Raw genomic sequence first — 17,380 nt, forward strand, 5'->3', positions numbered from 1 at the left:
GTACTTGTTGTTATCTTCTTTTATCAAATAATGTATTATTCAACAACATATATACCTTTTCTCTTTACTCAATTACATGCTCTCGTTCTTCGTCACTAAGATATATCTTACAATACATTCTTTTTATAAACGTGGTATTCGGCCAGCTTGCGTATACCTTGACTAATTTCATGAGGTACCTACTATCTCCTACTGGTAGTACAAGTATCGTATAACTCTGTCTAATAAGACTTGGACAGATAAGAAGAAATCAACTAGTGTTTGGACATGTATTGAAAATTGACCTGCTTCCCATTTTACTCGAGAGAATCAAAGAAAAGAGTATAGGGTAAAAACAAGTGATTTATACACTCTTTTCCTAAAGCTTTAAAAGTTACATGATGTACAAAAGATTTCTTGTGCTTCTTTTTCTTCTACTTTTATGCTTGACGAGTGTCAATAAGCATTTCCATTGAATAAGTTTATCTTTGATCTTGTGTTCATAGAAATGTCGTGGTTAAGAGGGTAGACAATAAATTGCATCGAAAAAATAAAATCAAGATCGAAATTATTGTAACAATCGTAGTATTTGATTTTAAATAATATGAATATACAATCTCTATGAATCCTCTGATTCTTTTTTTCAATAGTAAACAAATTCAAGGGCCTTTGAACTTGAACTTGATCTTGAATCTATATTTGTCGTCACGAACGACGATCTTGAATTCAACTAGCACGAACTTTGATTTGAACTCGTACTCCTTGAATCTTGATTTGTTCTTCGTTCTTAAGTTTGTCTTGAACTTGAACTTGATTGCTTGAAGCTTGAAACTTGTGGAGGAATTTGCAGCGTTTGATCCACGAACTCTTTCTTGCTTCTTGTTATAACTTCTAGTCCCTTTTCTGGGTTATGAAGACCCCTATTTATAGTTGTGGAAGGGAGGAGTTATGCTAAGAACAAACTTTTTCTGATCAATTAAATTGAAGTATGGCATGGACGCATTTGATTGGCCAAAACATGTCACTTGCACACGTGGCGCGGTTTCATTGGCCTTTTGATTTGGCTTGGCATGCCTTGTCATTTTGACACGTGGCAGGATCCTATTGGATCTTTTGTTTGACTTGGCGTGCCACGTCATTTGACTCGTGACATCAAACTGGGCCTCTAGGAAGATGACATCTTGGGCCTAATGAAGTGGGCTCATCACTTGTAGCCTAATTAAATAGGTTAGTCCAATATATTAAGACTTATTTATTTAATCCATATATTTGGACTTATATAATTAATTCAATTATATTAGCTCATAATATTTATTTGGATCAATATATCTTGAATTTTAAAGTATAATCTAAATTCTTTTATAAATATAATTTTAATAAAATTTATATGCCTATAAATACCCTTACTTCAAGACTTATCGGGTATATATTTTTTTGTGTCATAAAGACAAGGCTCGAAGTATTACAGCCCTCCAAAGTTTGACCCCTTTTTGTACAATAAAAGAGCAACGTCCAGCACCCCTATATTAGCCTCCAATAAAAAATCTTATAAATTCATTGCACGAATTAGATTTTTCACTCTAATCTGCCTAGCTGGAGATAAATTTGTAATCATCTGCATGCCTTCAGTGGAGTTTGGTAGAGCACAATACTAGGATTTGCCACGTAGCATTTGACAATTATCTCATGTCATCAATCTTTATTGTATGAGGATCCATGGGTAAATATACATCTCATTGTAACAATGTCATGTTTGATCGCGCCCAACTCTAGTCCTAAAAAGAATAAGTGATCGCTGTAAATATAATCCGATCTAAAAGTCCGGAGTTGAATCCCATAGAGAACTAAGGTTTCACTATAATTGTTCAATATCACTCGGAAGACAAGCTTGAACAATTTCTAAGTTATAATATTAAGATTTTTATGTCTAACTAATTAACTAACAAATTAAAGAAGTAAATTAAAAACTAGGGATACCAATGGTTGGAGAAAAGATTAGGAGGTTTAGAGTTATGATTTCCCCAATTGTCGAAATCCTTCCCGCTACGTCTTCTATAATTTCGCCTAAGTATTCTCTACCGATCGTGAGTACTCTGAGTGTCGTAGCTCTCTCTCGAGTAACTACCACAATTTACTAGATGTATTCTCTCGAACTACACTAGCTAGCACTAATTCACCGCTCACTATGATCGCACCAAGGTTTCGTTATCTCTAATCCCGCCTTTAAACCCTCCGTATTGATCTCTCAAATACGTTAGGAGTGATGTTATTCAACAACTACCTAAATATGTATTCTCTCTCGAGCAGTACACACTAAATAGGCACAGTCAATCGATGGCCATTCAATCAACAACAAGAAATACGTAGTTGAACAAGTAGATAAATCCAATGTCTTAATTATATAAAAACATAATAAGAATTCATCCTCCAAAAGGTTCCATCAGAACCTTAGATAACAAATTAGCTATTCATAAAAGTATATGAAAACACAATACTCAAATTTATGACCAACAATGAAAATAGGAAGAAGGAAGTGAAAAACCCGTGGACGAATTCTCCGTCTTGCTCCTAATGTGCTCTTGCCTCCTTAGGTCGAATCCCCGGTCTCTTTAGCCTCCTTAGGTCTAAATTATGTCAAAAGTATGTCAAAGGTCTTCAAAATATCATTTTTTTCATGTATATATACCAAGTAGGGTTGGGCCCAAACAATTACACCTTCTCCTACGCGAAAAAGGACACATTTTCCATACAGGATGTGAGTGGTCGCGCTCAGACCGCACATATCCACTTTGATTCTGCCTGACGAGCGTGTCCTGAGCGCGGCTCTGCACTTGACACGCACTTTTCACCATGTTCTGTTGGGAACTTGGAAAACGTAAAACATGAAAGTTGTAGCCCTTTGAGTTAAAGACCAAATAGAGTTCTGAGCAAAAAGTTATGTGCATTTTACTAGACATTGCTCAATATGCCTACTCGATTCTTCGTTCCGTTGCTCTATCATCCATTGATCCCCGAATACGATCCCGGCTTAATTCCTTAGGCTTTTACTCGGACTTCAAAGTTCCAAATCACTTGAATTCATTCCATAACATCTACCTAGCTTGGAATCACTCCTACACGGCATAAAACACACAATTAGTGCAAAACACTAGTGATTAAAGCTCAAACTCAATTAAAGTGCAGTAAATTAGAGTATAATAAGCGATTAAATTATGTAATTATAGCTGATCATCAATACCCCACACTTAAACCATTGCTCGTCCTCGAGCAATCAAACTACACTTTAAATAGACATAACCTTTTTAAACAATTCTCCTAACTCATCACACTAAGAATATTTAAAATAGACTAAGCACAAAAGCGTAACATCTTCACCTCAAGATTTGACTCACAAGTAACACGCATTATTTACAACTCACCCTCTTACTCTAACATAGAGGTCATTGACATTACCTTTCCTTCATGAATCAAGTGCCCTCACACAATAAACGAGAGTAGTTCCACACAATAAAATTTAAGAACACTTAGGAACTCAAGATAGAAAGAATTCACTCACTCTTAGAAATAAAATTCATATGCCACAAAAGATGCACCATAAACTTGCCCATATTGTACTACTCTACTAATCAAGCTCATTCAGTCTAGGATCAAGTAGGACTTTATTTGGTTGTAATGTAGGCTGCGGGACAGGTAGGATATATTTAGATATAAGATTGACTACAGCTCCCTAAGCACTTTGATACATATACTTTAACATTCAAACCCCCTACTTATGTCAAACAAAAATCCGCTTTCACATCGATGTATTTTACCCCATACTTCTTTAAGTAGAAGCACAATTACATCAAGAGTCACCACTTATCAAGGAAATTTTTCGCAACAATACAACTATTTTTTTTCTTTCTTTTCTTTTTCTTTTCCAATTCAAGTGACTCTTACTTTTCCAAAACAATGCACCTTTCTCCTTATTTCATTAGCTTCACTCAAATGCCAAACCAACCACCCCACACTTTAACTTTTATAAAGTTCATAATAATTCAAGTGCTCGTGAGAGGTGAAAAGATTCAAATAGATAGTTAACTCAAAAAATTGGATAAGGTGTGACGACCCAGCCGGTCGTCTTCAAAATTTATGCCTCGATCAACCTATTAACTGCTTTTTCCGAGTTTATTTCTGCTATTTTGATTTGCCGGGATGTTTGGTTTTGAATTTCGGAGAGTTTTTGGACACTTAGTCCCTAAATGAGAGCTTAAGTGTTGGAAAGTTAACCGTAGTCGGAACAGTATGAAGATGGCCTTGGAATGGAAATCTGATGGTTTCGTTAGCTCCGTTAGGTGATTTTGGGCTTAGGGGCATGTTTGGATTGTGTTTTGGAGGTCCGTAGCTAATTTAGGCTTGAAATGCCGAAAGGTCAAATTTTGAAGCTTTCGGTTCGATAGTGAGATTTTGATCCGAGGGTCGGAATGGAATTCCAGAAGTTGGAGTAGCTCCGTAGTATTGAATGTGACGTGTGCGCAAAATTTCAGGTCATTCGGACGAGGTTTGATAGACCTTTTGATTGAAAACATATTTTTAGAGTTTTTGGAATTCTTAGGCTTAAATTCGATGAAAAATTAGATGTTTTGATGTTGTTTTGAGCGTTCCGAAGGTTGGAACAAGTTTGAATGAAGTTATGGGATATGTTGGTAGGTTTGGTTGAGGTCGGGGGCCTTGGGATGATTTCGGATGGTTGACAGAAAGATTTTTAGGATTTGGAGTTGCAGCTTCAGTTGTTTTACTGTCATAACCGCCCCTGCGAGTGTGAGATCGCAGGTGTGGAGCCGCAGAAGCGAAAATGGGGAGGTTCAGCAGGAACCGTAGAAGCGGTAGGCTTTCCGCAGGAGCGGTACCGCATCTGCGGATGGTGAGTCGGAGATGCGAAATCTAGTTTTAAGTAAGGAGTCACAGATGCGACCAGTGTTCTGCAAAAGCGGGGCCGCAGAAGCGGTCCCAAGACCGCAGATGCGGTAACAACTGGGCAGAAATATGAAATTTTGAGGGTTTAGTTTCAAAAGTTGGAAATTCGATTTGGAGCTCGGGAGAGGGCGATTTTGAGAGGAAATTCAAAAGGAGATCAGTGGGTAACAATTCTTTAACACTTTCTATTTTTGTTCCATCAATCTATAGTTAGTTTCATCAATTAATTTCGGATTTGAGATGAAAATTGAGGAAAAGTTGGAATAGAGTTCTTAGACCTAGAATTCGACTTTTGATTGGGAATTTGACCTTAGATTTGGATAATTTTGGTATGCATGAACTCGTGAGAGTATGAGGATTCTAAAAATATAAATTTTACCCGATTTCGAGACATGGGCCCAAGGGGCTTTTACCTAATTTTGCGTGTTAGCTTAGAATTTAATTATAGAATCAATTACTTGAAGTGTTATTTACATTATGCAATTGAATTGAATAGATTTGGGCCATTTGGAGTCGAGTACTCATGGAAAGAACATGGCCTCGAGTTGATTATTGAGTCGGTTCGAGGTTAGTGACTTGTCTAACCTTGTGTGGGGGACCTTCCCCTTAGGATTTGGTATATTTGATGTTTGAAATTCCTTGTACGTGAGGTGACGAGTGCGTACTTGAGCTAATTGTTGAAAATCCGGTTTTCTTTAAGTCATTTCAATTGTGTTCCTTTTCCTGTTTCATTTTACTTGCAATTTAAACATGCTGTTAGCTTAGAAAAAACATGTCTAATTGACTTAACTGTTTATTTGCTTAAACTGCCTTAATTGAATTATGTGACGCATGTTAGATTAGAAGTACATGTTTACTTGATACGAGATTGAGCTTAATTAAGTATTCTTGTGTTGTTGCTGTGTGTTTTACTTTGGGACTACGGGACGGCATCCCAGGAGATCCCTTGTACGTATTTATGATTTGAACTGAGGTGCGGGATACCGAGAGATCCCTGGCACGTATATTGAGGATACCAAGAGATCATCAGGATACCAAGAGATCCCTAGAATATATTAAGGATACCGAGAGATGCTCGGGATACCAAGAGATCCCTGACATATATTAAGGGTACTAAGAGATCCTCGGGATACTGAGAGATCCCTGGTTATTTCCTTGTGATTGTTTTTGCCTCTGTTTCAGTTATTGAATTCCTTATTTTCCTTTATTAAATTCTTTGTGTTAGTTTTCGACTGTACTGTTTCTCTTATATTTTCATATCTTATATTTTTATTTTATCTCAGTAGGGCCCTGACCTTCCTCGTCACTACCTGACCGAGGTTAGGCTTGGCACTTACTGAGTACCGTTGTGGTATACTCATGCCCGTTTCTGCGCATGTTTTTCATATGCAGATCCAAGTACCTTGACTCAAACTTACCATCCTTGAGGCGAGGCGACCCTTCGGAGACTTCGAGGTATATCTGCCGCATCTGCAGACTGATGAGTCTCTCTCTATTTTCTCTTGTAGTTACAGCCCTTCTGTATATACTTGTTTTAGACTATTCTGGAGCTAGAGCACTATGTAATATCCTTAGCTTGTGATTCATGGGTTTTCGGGTTTTGAGAGATATATATATTGGATTTGAGAGTTATATTTTGTATGACGAGCGACACTTTTAAAATGTTATTTTATTACATTATTCCTGTTTTAAATTGTATTCTTCCGCAAATTGGTTTATCTTCCGCGTTTTAGTATTACCTAGTCGTAGAGACTAGGTACCGTCACGATGGTTCACGGAGGGCAAACCGCGATCGTGACAAGTTGGTATCAGAGCTCTAGGTTCATAGGAGTCATGGATCACAAGCTGATTTATTAGATTCTCGCAGATCGGTATAGAGACGTCTGTACTTATCTACGAGAGGCTATGTAATCGTTAAGAAAATTCCACTTCATTTGATTTCCTTGTCGTGCGAGATTTTGATATCACAATTCTAAAATTCTATCTTCTACTCTCTCACATAAGTGAGGACATGTGCTACCCGAGATGATCAAGCACCCGCGCCCCCTACTGCAGTCGTTAGAGGTGGGGGCCAGGGTAGAGGTCGAGGACGCGCACGTGGTGCAGCCAGAGCACCTGTGCGAGCTACCATCGAGGTACCACCAGCAGTTCCAGCCAGAGTCCAGGCACCTGATACGCCTACTGCTACCACTACTCCAGATCTTCAAGAGACTCTGGCACAGTTCATGAGCATGTACACCACTTTGGCTCAAGTAGGGTTGCTTCCCCTTGCTGCAGCTACGTCTCAGGCCGGGGGAGGAGCACAAACTCCCGCCGCCCGCACTCCTGAGTAGCGAGTGCATGTTGAGTAGGTCCCTGAGATTATTCTTGTATAGCCTGCAGTCCGAGATCAGCCCGAGGATAGGGCAACGGTTTCTGAGGATGAGCAGCTGAGGCTTGAGAGGTTCAAGAAGTACAAGCCTCTTGTATTCAGTGGTCTAGCATTGGTGATGCTCTGGTATTTCTAGATGAGTGTTACCGCATTCTCCATACCATGGGTATATCAGGATCGAGAGGGGTTTCCTTCACTACTTTCCAGCTTCAAGGGGCCGTCTATGAGTGGTGGCGCACCTATGAGTTAGATAGTCCAGATGAGGCTGCTTCACTGATTTGGACTCAGTTTTCAGATCTGTTTTTGAGAGTATGTTCCTTAGAGCCTCAAGGACGCATGGCGCATAGAGTTTGAACATTTACGCCAGGGTGCTATGACTGTCTCAGAGTATGCTGTCTGTTACACTAGTTTGGCTAGACATGCCCCAGCCTTGGTTTCTACTGTTCGCGAGAGGGTTCGCCGGTTTATTGAGGACCTTATTCCCAGCATCAGGTCTAGCATAGCTCGTGAGTTGGAGATGGATATTTCTTATCATCAGGTGGTGAGCATTTCTAGGAGGATTGAGAGTATGCATGCTAAGGAGAGAGAGGAGAGGGAGGCCAAGAGGTCTCGAGAGTCGGGCCATTTATCTGGTGCTCGTGCCCCAGCAGCAGGTCGTCATGGTATGGGTTATATGAGTCGCCCTATCCATTCAGCTCTTCCAGCAGCCAACAGTATTCCAGCTCCTCCTAGACCTCAGGAGCCTTATTATGCACCTCCGGTATCTAGCGTGCCTCCTGCGCGGGGTGCTTTTAGAGGTCAGTCTAGCATACCTGGCCCGAGCCAATCATAGCCACCACGTCCTCTCAGAGCTTGCTTTAAGTGTGGTAACACACGCCATGTGGTGAGGGATTTCCCTAAGCTTGGGAGGAGTGCGCCTCCAGAGACTTCTCAGACACAGTGCACCCCGCAGAGTTCTCAAGCTATGGTTACAGCTCCAGTTGCTAACCCACCTACTCAGCCAGCCAGAAGTGGAGGTCGGGGAGGTAGAGGTCTCCCTAGAAGGGGAAGCCAGGATAGATACTATGCTTTTCCTGCCCGTACCGAGGTTGTTGCCTCCGATTCTATCATTACAGGTATTATATTGGTCTGTCACAGAGATGCATCGGTTCTATTCGATCCAGGCTCCACTTACTCTTATGTGTCTTCTTATTTTTCTCCGCATTTGGGTGTATCTCGGGATTCTTTGAGTTCCCTTATTTATGTTTCTACTCCCGTGGGAGATTCTCTTATTGTGGACCGCATTTATTGGTCGTGTTTGGTTGCTTTTAGTGGTTTTGAGACCAGAGCTGATTTATTGTTGCTCAGCATGGTAGATTTTGATATTATCTTGGGCATGGATTGTTTGTTGCCCCATTATGCTATTCTTGACTGTCACGCCAAAACCATAACGATGGCTATGCCAGGTGTACCGCGTGTTGAGTGGAGGGGTACTTTAGATCACATTCCCAGTAGAGTTATTTTTTTTCTTAAAGCTCAGTGTATGGTTGAGATGGGGTGTGACACGTATTTAGCCTATGTGAGAGATGTTAGTATTAATACCCCTTTGGTTGATTCAATTCCAGTAGTACAGGATTTTCCTGATGTGTTTCCAGCTGATCTTCCAAGCATGTAGCCTGATAGAGATATTGATTTTGGCATTGATCTATTGTCGGACACTCAGCCCATTTCTATTCCTCCATATCGCATGTCTCCTCCTGAGTTGAAGGATCAGTTACAGGAATTGCTTGATAATGGTTTTATTCGGCCCAGTGTATCACCTTGGGGTGCTCCTATCTTGTTTGTGAAGAAAAAGGATGGTTCTATGCGTATCTGTATTGATTATCGCCAGTTGAACAAAGTTACAGTTAAGAACTATTATCCTTTGCCTCGTATTGATGACCTGTTTGACCAGATTCAGGGCGCACGGGTGTTTTCTAAGATTGACTTGCGCTCAAGTTACCATCAGTTGAAGATTCGGGAGCCAGATATCCCGAAGACTGCTTTCAGGACTCGGTATGGTCATTACGAGTTTCTTGTTATTTCATTTGGACTGACCAATGCCCTAGCAGCCTTTATGCATTTGATGTACAGTGTGTTCCGGCCGTATCTTGACTTGTTCGTCATTGTCTTTATTGATGATATTCTGGTGTATTCCCGGAGTCGGGATGATCATGAGCAGAACTTGAGGACTATGCTTCAGACTCTGAGAGAGAAGAAGTTATATGCTAAGTTCTCGAAATGTGAGTTTTGGTTGGATTCAGTGGCATTCCTAGGCCACATGGTGTCGAGTGAGGGTATCCAGGTGGATCCGAAGAAAATAGAGGCCGTGCAGAGTTGGCCCAGACCATCCTCAATTACAGAGCTTCGCAGTTTCCTTAGCTTGGCGGGTTACTACCGCCGTTTTGTTGAGGGGTTTTTATCGATTGTAGCCCTGATGACCAGACTGACCCAGAAGGGTGCTCCGTTCTAGTGGACGGAGGAGTGTGAGGCGAGCTTTCAGAATCTCAAGACAGCTTTGACTACAGCCCCAATTTTGATACTGCCTACAGGTTCGGGGTCTTATATGGTCTACTGTGATGCCTCAAGGATTGGCCTTGGAGTGGTGTTGATGTAGGACGGTAGAATGATTGCCTACGTGTCCAGACAGTTGAAGGTACATAAGAAGAACTACCTTGTCCATGACCTTGAGTTAGCTACCATTGTTCACGCCCTGAAGATCTATCGCCATTACTTATACGGGGTTCCTTGTGAGATTTATACTGACCATCGGAGCTTGCAACACCTGTTCAAGCAAAAGGATCTAAATTTGCGCCAGAGGAGGTGGTTAAAGTTGCTGAAGGACTATGATATCACTATTTTGTATCACCCGGGCAAGGCCAATGTGGTGGTCAATGCTTTGAGTCACCGGGCAGAGAGTTTGGGGAGTTTGGCTTATTTACCAGCATCGGAGAGACCTATGGCGATGAATGTTCAGGCCTTAGCCAGCCAGTTTCTGAGATTGGTTCTTTCGGAGCCCAGCCGGGTTCTAGTTTGTGTGGTTTCTCGGTCTTCCTTATTTGATTGTACCAGGGAGCGTCAGTATGATGACCCTCATTTGTTTGTCCTCAAGGACAAGGTTCATCACAGTGATGTCAGAGATGTGACTATTGGCGATGACGGTGTATTGAGGATGCAGGGTTGGATTTGTGTACCCAATGTTCATGGGCTTCGGGAGTTAATTCTAGAGGAGGCCCATAGCTCGCGGTATTCCATTCATTCGGGTGCCGCGAAGATGTATCAGGATTTGAGGCAGCACTACTGGTGGAGGCGGATGAAGAAGGACATAGTTAGATTTGTAGCTTGGTGCCTCAACTGTCAATAGGTGAAGTATAAGCACTAGAGACCGGGTGGATTGCTTCAGCAGATAGAGATTTCGGAGTGGAAGTGGGAGCGGATCACTATGGACTTTGTAGTTGGGCGTTCACGGACTTAGAGAAAGTTCGACGCTATTTGGGTGATTGTGGATTGGCTGACCAAGTCCGCTCACTTTATTCCTGTGTGTACTACTTATTCTTCGGAGCGGTTGGCGGAGATTTACATTCGGGAGATTGTACGTCTGCATGGTATTCCAGTGTCCATCATTTCAGATAGGGGTACTCAGTTCACATCTTGGTTTTGGAGAGCTGTTCAGCATGAGTTGGGTACTCGGGTAGAGTTGAGTACAACATTTCACCCTCAGACGGACGGATAATCCGAATGCACTATTCAGATTCTTGAGGATATGTATCGTGCGTGCGTGATCGAGTTTGGAGGGTCTTGGGATCAGTTCTTACCATTGGTGGAGTTTGCTTACAACAACAGCTATCAGTCCAACATTCAGATGGCACCGCGTGAGACTTTATATGGTAGACGGTGTAGATCCTCGGTGGGTTGGTTTGAGCTGGGTGAGGTCAGATTATTAGGCACAGACTTAGTTCAGGATGCTTTGAAGAAGGTCAAGGTGATTCAGGATAGACTCCGTACAGCCCAGTCCAGACAGAAGAGTTACACGGGCCGGAAGGTTCGTGATGTTTCCTATATGGTTGAAGAGCGGGTTCTGCTTCGGGTTTCGCCTATGAAGGGCGTTATGAGATTTGGGAAGAAGGGAAAGTTGAGTCTGAGGTTATTTAGCCTTTTGAGATATTGAGCCTTTTGAGATATTGAGGCGTGTTGGGAAGGTTGCTTATGAGCTTGCCTTACCTCCTAGCTTGGCAGAGTTCATCCGGTATTTCATGTCCCGATGCTCCGGAGGTATCATGGAGATTCATCGCACGTGTTGAATTTCAGTTCGGTCCAGCTGGACAAGGATCTATCTTATGTTGAGGAGTCCGTGGCGATATTGGACAGGCAGGTTAGAAAGCTGAGGTCAATAAACATTGCATCGGTAAAGGTTCAGTGGTGGGGTCAGCCAGTCGATGAGGCGACCTGGGAGACCGAGCAGGATATGCGCAGCCGTTACCCTCATCTTTTCACTACTTCAGGTATGTCTCTATGCTCATTCGAGGACGAACGAATATTTAAGTGTAGGAGGATGTGATGATCTGGCCGGTCGTCTTAAGAATTTACGCCTCGATCCCCTATTAACTACTTTTTCCGAGTTTATTTCTGCTATTTTGATTTACCGGGATGTTCGGTTTTGAATTTCGGAGAGTTTTGGGTTACTTAGTCCTTAAATGAGAGCTTAAGTGTTGGAAAGTTGATCGTAGTTGGAATAGTGTGAAGACGACCTAGGAATAGAAATCTGATGGTTCCGTTAGCTCCGTTGGGTGATTTCGGGTTTAGGGGCGTGTTCAGATTGTGTTTTAGAGGTCCGTAGCTAATTTAGGCTTGAAATGCCGAAAGGTCGAATTTTGAAGTTTCTGGTTCGATAGTGAAATTTTGATCCGAAGGTCGGAATGGAATTCCAAAAGCTGGAGTAGCTCCGTAGTGTTGAATGTGACGTATGTGCAAAATTTTAGGTGATTCGGACGAGGTTTGACAGACTTTTTGATCGAAAGCATATTTTTAGAGTTTTTGGGATTCTTAGGCTTAAATCCGATGAAATATAGATGTTTTGATGTTGTTTTGAGCGTTCCGAAGGTTGGAACAAGTATGAATGAAGTTATGGGATATGTTGGTAGGTTTGGTTGAGGTCTCGGGGGCCTCGGAATGATTTCGGATGGTTGACGGAAAGATTTTTGGGATTTGGAGTTGCAGCTTCAGCTGTTTTACTGTCATAACCGCACCTACGAGTGTGGGATCGCAGGTGCGAAGCCGCAGAAGTGGAAATGGGGAGGTTCAGCAGGAGCCGCAGAAGCGGTAGGCTTTCCGCAGGAGCGGTACCGCATCTGCGGATGGTGAGTCGCAGATGCAGAATCTGGTTTTAAGTGATGAGTCGCAGATGCGACCAGTGTTCCGCAAAACCAGGACCGCAGATGCGGTAACAACTGGGCAGAAATATGAAATTTCGAGGGTTTAGTTTCAAAAGTTGGAAATTCGATTTGGAGCTCGGGAGAGGGCGATTTTGAGAGGAAATTCAAAAGGAGATCAGTGGGTAACAATTCTTTAACCCTTTCTAGTTTTGTTCCATCAATCTATAGTTAGTTTCATCCATTAATTTCGGATTGGAGATGAAAATTGGGAAAAAGTTGAAATAGAGTTCTTAGACCTAGAATTCGACTTTTGATTGGGAATTTAACCTTAGATTTGGATAATTTTGTATGCATGAACTCGTGAGAGTATGCGGATTCTGAAAATATAAATTTTACCCAATTTCGAGACATGGGCCCAAGGGGCATTTTGTCATTTTACCTAATTTCGCGTATTAGCTTAGAATTTAATTGTAGAATCAGTTGCTTGAAGTGTTATTTACATTATGCAATTGAATTGAATAGATTTAGGCCATTTGGAGTCGAGTACTCGTGGCAAGAACGTGGTCTCGGGTTGATTATTGAGCTAGTTCGAGGTAAGTGGCTTGTCTAACCTTGTGTGGGGGACCTTCCCCTTAGAATTTGGAATATTTGATGGTTGAAATGCTTTGTACGTGAGGTGACAAGTTCGTACTTGAGCTAATTGTTGAAAACCTAGTTTTCTTTAAGTCATTTCAATTGTGTTCCTTTTCCTGTTTCATTTTACTTGCAATTTAAACATGTTGTTAACTTACAAAAAGCATGTCTAATTGAATTAACTGTTTATTTGCTTAAACTGCCTTAATTGAATTATGTGACGCATGTTAGATTAGAAGTACATGTTTACTTGATACGAAATTGAGTTTAATTGAGTATTCTTATGTTGCTGCTGTGTGTTTTACTTTGGGACTATGGGACGGCATCCCGGGAGATCCTTTGTACGTATTTATTATTTGACTGAGGTGTGGGATACCGAAAGATCCCTAGCTCATATATTGAGGATACCAAGAGATCCTCGGGATACCAAGAGATTCCTAGCATATATTGAGGATACCGAGAGATCATCGGGATACCAAGAGATCCCTGACATATATTTGAGGGTACTAAGAGATCTTCGGGATACTAAGAGATCCCCGGTTATTTCCTTGTGATTGTTTTTGCCTCTGTTTCAGTTATTTAAATCCTTGTTTTCATTTATTAAATTCTTAGTGTTAGTTTTTGAATGTACTGCTTATCTTATACTGTCATATCTTATATTTTTATTTTATCTCAGTAGGGCCCTGACCTTCCTCGTCACTACCCGACCGAGGTTAGGCTTGGCACTTACTGAGTACCGTTGTGGTGTACTCATGTCCTTTTCTGCGCATGTTATTCATGTGTAGATCCAGGTACCTTGACTCAGACTTACCATCCTTTAGGCGAGGCGACCCTTCGGAGACTTCGAGGTATATCTGCCGCGTTCGCATATCGAGGAGACTCTCTTTATTCTCTCTTGTAGTTACAGCACTTCTGTATTTACTTGTTTTAGACTATTATGGAATTAGAGCACTATGTAATATCATTAGCTTGTGATTCATGGGTTTACGGTTTTTAGGAGAGATATATATTGGATTTAAGAGTTATATTTTGTATGCCGAGCAACATTTTTAAAACGCTGTTTTATTACATTATTTCTGTTTTAAATTGTATTCTTCCGCAAATTGGTTTATCTTCCGTGTTTTAGGCTTACCTAGTCGTAGATACTATGTGTCGTCACGATGGTTCACGGAGGGCGAACCGGGGTCGTGACTTAAGGTTTGTAATGTGGTTTCCAAAGAGACAGGATTACAGGCTCAAAGGGGTTAACTACGATACATAACTATTAGGCGGGTAAAATATGTATATGGCTCAACAAAAAACACCTATATCACTTTCAAGACTGAACAAAACTACTATTTTGCTTTGCAAACACGCGGGGCAAGTTCTAGACATCAAATGCAATGCACATAATACAACAACCCTCACACGCACATGACACATGACTCACTCAAGATTGGATCATCAAGATACTCTAGTCAAAGCAGTTAAGCAAAGTTAAGAACATACAATTTAAGGTACTTATACAAGAGTCAAAAACTGAGTCTAAGCGTCACAACTAAAGTACTCACTATTCTCAAGGCATAACAAAGTCAAGATATATTGCTTCAATTCAAAACACAATACAATGGCTCCTACTCCCAAAAAAATAAAACTAACTACACCCGGTTCAAACAAAACTCTTGGAAAAGATCCGCGGCATAAAGAAAAATCAAGGGGAAATTACTACACTACCTACAAAGAAAATCTTTTTGTACTTTTTTCTTTAGACTTAAATCCCTCAAAAAAATTGTCTAAGATATCCATCGTCGGGAAAAGTCCAATTTTTTTTTCATTTTTTCTAAAAAATAAAAAAATATTCAATTAAACTAACACAACTAAAATAGCATAGAAACTCACCCAGACAATCTCCTCACCCCACACTTAAAATTGTGCATTGTCCCCAATACATACCATAACTAATAAAAGGGTAAAAGAGACTCCCTGGTAGGCCAAAGGCCGAAGCACTAACAGCTCATGGGATACTCAGACTTCTCCCAGGCATGGTCCTTTGTGCGGGTACCTCACACTGAGTTCCAACCATTTGGTTTGCTGTTGCATCCTTCCAATAGCTTTGCTTTCCATGTTCCTAGAAGATCAAAAATTGACACTACAAAAATAATACAATTAAAAAAAATAGTAAAGTTGGGTTGCCTCCCAACAAGCGCTTGATTTAACGTCGCGGCACTATATGAATCACTTTTTGTCTCCACCTTGAGCTTATGAATTGAACCCCAAGTATTGCTTCAAGCTTATGATTATGCTCTCGGGGTGGTGGAACGAATCTAACTGGCCCAAGGAAATAATGTAGTATTCTACACTCCTTGGCCTTTGTATGAGGTATGTAATCCTGAATTTCTGGCAAGAAGAATTCCAAAATATATGCACCTTGTTCCTCATTCCTTGACTCTTCAATTGGTTCAGATGACTCTATTTCCATATTATCATCCAAACATAATGTGAAAAAATGCTTGGAGTGTGGACCAATGCGCTCAAACACATGAACTTCAGGACTTTCAACATCCTCAACATAAATGATACTAGAGTCAACAAAATTTATATCCTCAAATTCCTTGGTTGGCTCTAGTCTCACTTCTTCAACATTGACATCCTCAAATTGTAGTTGGCTAGGTTGTTGATGTTCTTCTCTGACCTCCCCAATTAACACCTCAAATTCATGCTCTTCTTGGCCATTATCCTTAATATTGGCTTGTTGAGCATTAAAAACTCCAACCACTTGACTCAATTGAGCCTCCAACTTGCGAATAGTTGTCTCTTGCCTTTCTATCTGCAATTGTTTTTCATTATTTTATTTCAGAAGGCACTTTAACATATCTCTGATCTCCTTCGGGTTTGCATCTCCAAGTTTTTTATTCCTGTTAACTTCACAAGAAAAGGTAGAACCATCATAGTAAAGGGTTGGGGGGAAGATAAGAAATATAAGCACAACCATAAAAGTGACCATTTTTACCACCACACACATCATACACATTCCACAAATAAGATTGAGTTGGTACACATAACTCGCTTTCAGAAATGTTTTGAAAATTTTGCCACGGGTGGTTTCCTTCACAATATGTATGGAGATCAATAATAGAATTATCTACACCTAAATTCCTATAATTCCAAGATGTCATGTTTCTCAAATCAACAGTTATAAAAAATACAAAAACAAAAAAGCAAAAAAAAAAGTTCAAACTTGAAACCTAGCAATATATACAGCTACAACTACACCGTTAGTTCCTCGGCAACGGCGCAAAAATTTGATCACGCCTAGCTCTAGTCCTAAAATGGATAAGCGATCGCTGCAAATATAATCCGGTCTAAAAGTACGGAGTCGAATCCCACAGAGAACTAAGGTTTCACTATAACTGTTCAATATCACTTGGAAGATAAGCTCGAACAATTCCTATGTTATAATATTAAGATTTTTATGTCTAACTAATTAACTAACAAATTAAAAAAGTAAATTAAAAACTAGGGACACTAAGGGTTGGAGAAAAGATTAGGAGGTCTAGAGTTATGATTTTTCCAATTGTCGGAATTCTTCCCGCTACGTCTTCTATAATTTCGCCTAAGTATTCTCTACCGATCGTGAGTACTCTGAGTGTCGTAGCTCTCTCTCGAGCAACTACCACAATTTACTAGATGTATTCTCTCGAACTACACTAGCTAGCACTAATTCACCACTCACTATGATCGCATCAAGGTTTCGTTATCTCTAATCCCGCATTTAATCCCTCCGTATTGATCTCTCAAATACGTTAGGAGTGATGTTATTCAACAACTACCTAAATATGTACTCTCTCTCGAGCAGTACACACTAAATAGGCACAACCAATCGATGGCCATTCAATCAACAGTAACAAACACGTAGTTGAACAAGTAGAGAAATCCAATGGCTCAATTATATAAAAACATAACAAGAATTCATCTTCCAAAAGTTTTCATCAAAACCTTAGATAACACATTAGCTATTCATAAAAGTATATGAAAACACAATAGTCAAATTCATAACCAACAATGAAAATAG

The sequence above is a fragment of the Nicotiana sylvestris genome, chromosome 7, assembly GCF_000393655.2.
Source record: "Nicotiana sylvestris chromosome 7, ASM39365v2, whole genome shotgun sequence".
Lineage (NCBI taxonomy): Eukaryota > Viridiplantae > Streptophyta > Magnoliopsida > Solanales > Solanaceae > Nicotiana > Nicotiana sylvestris.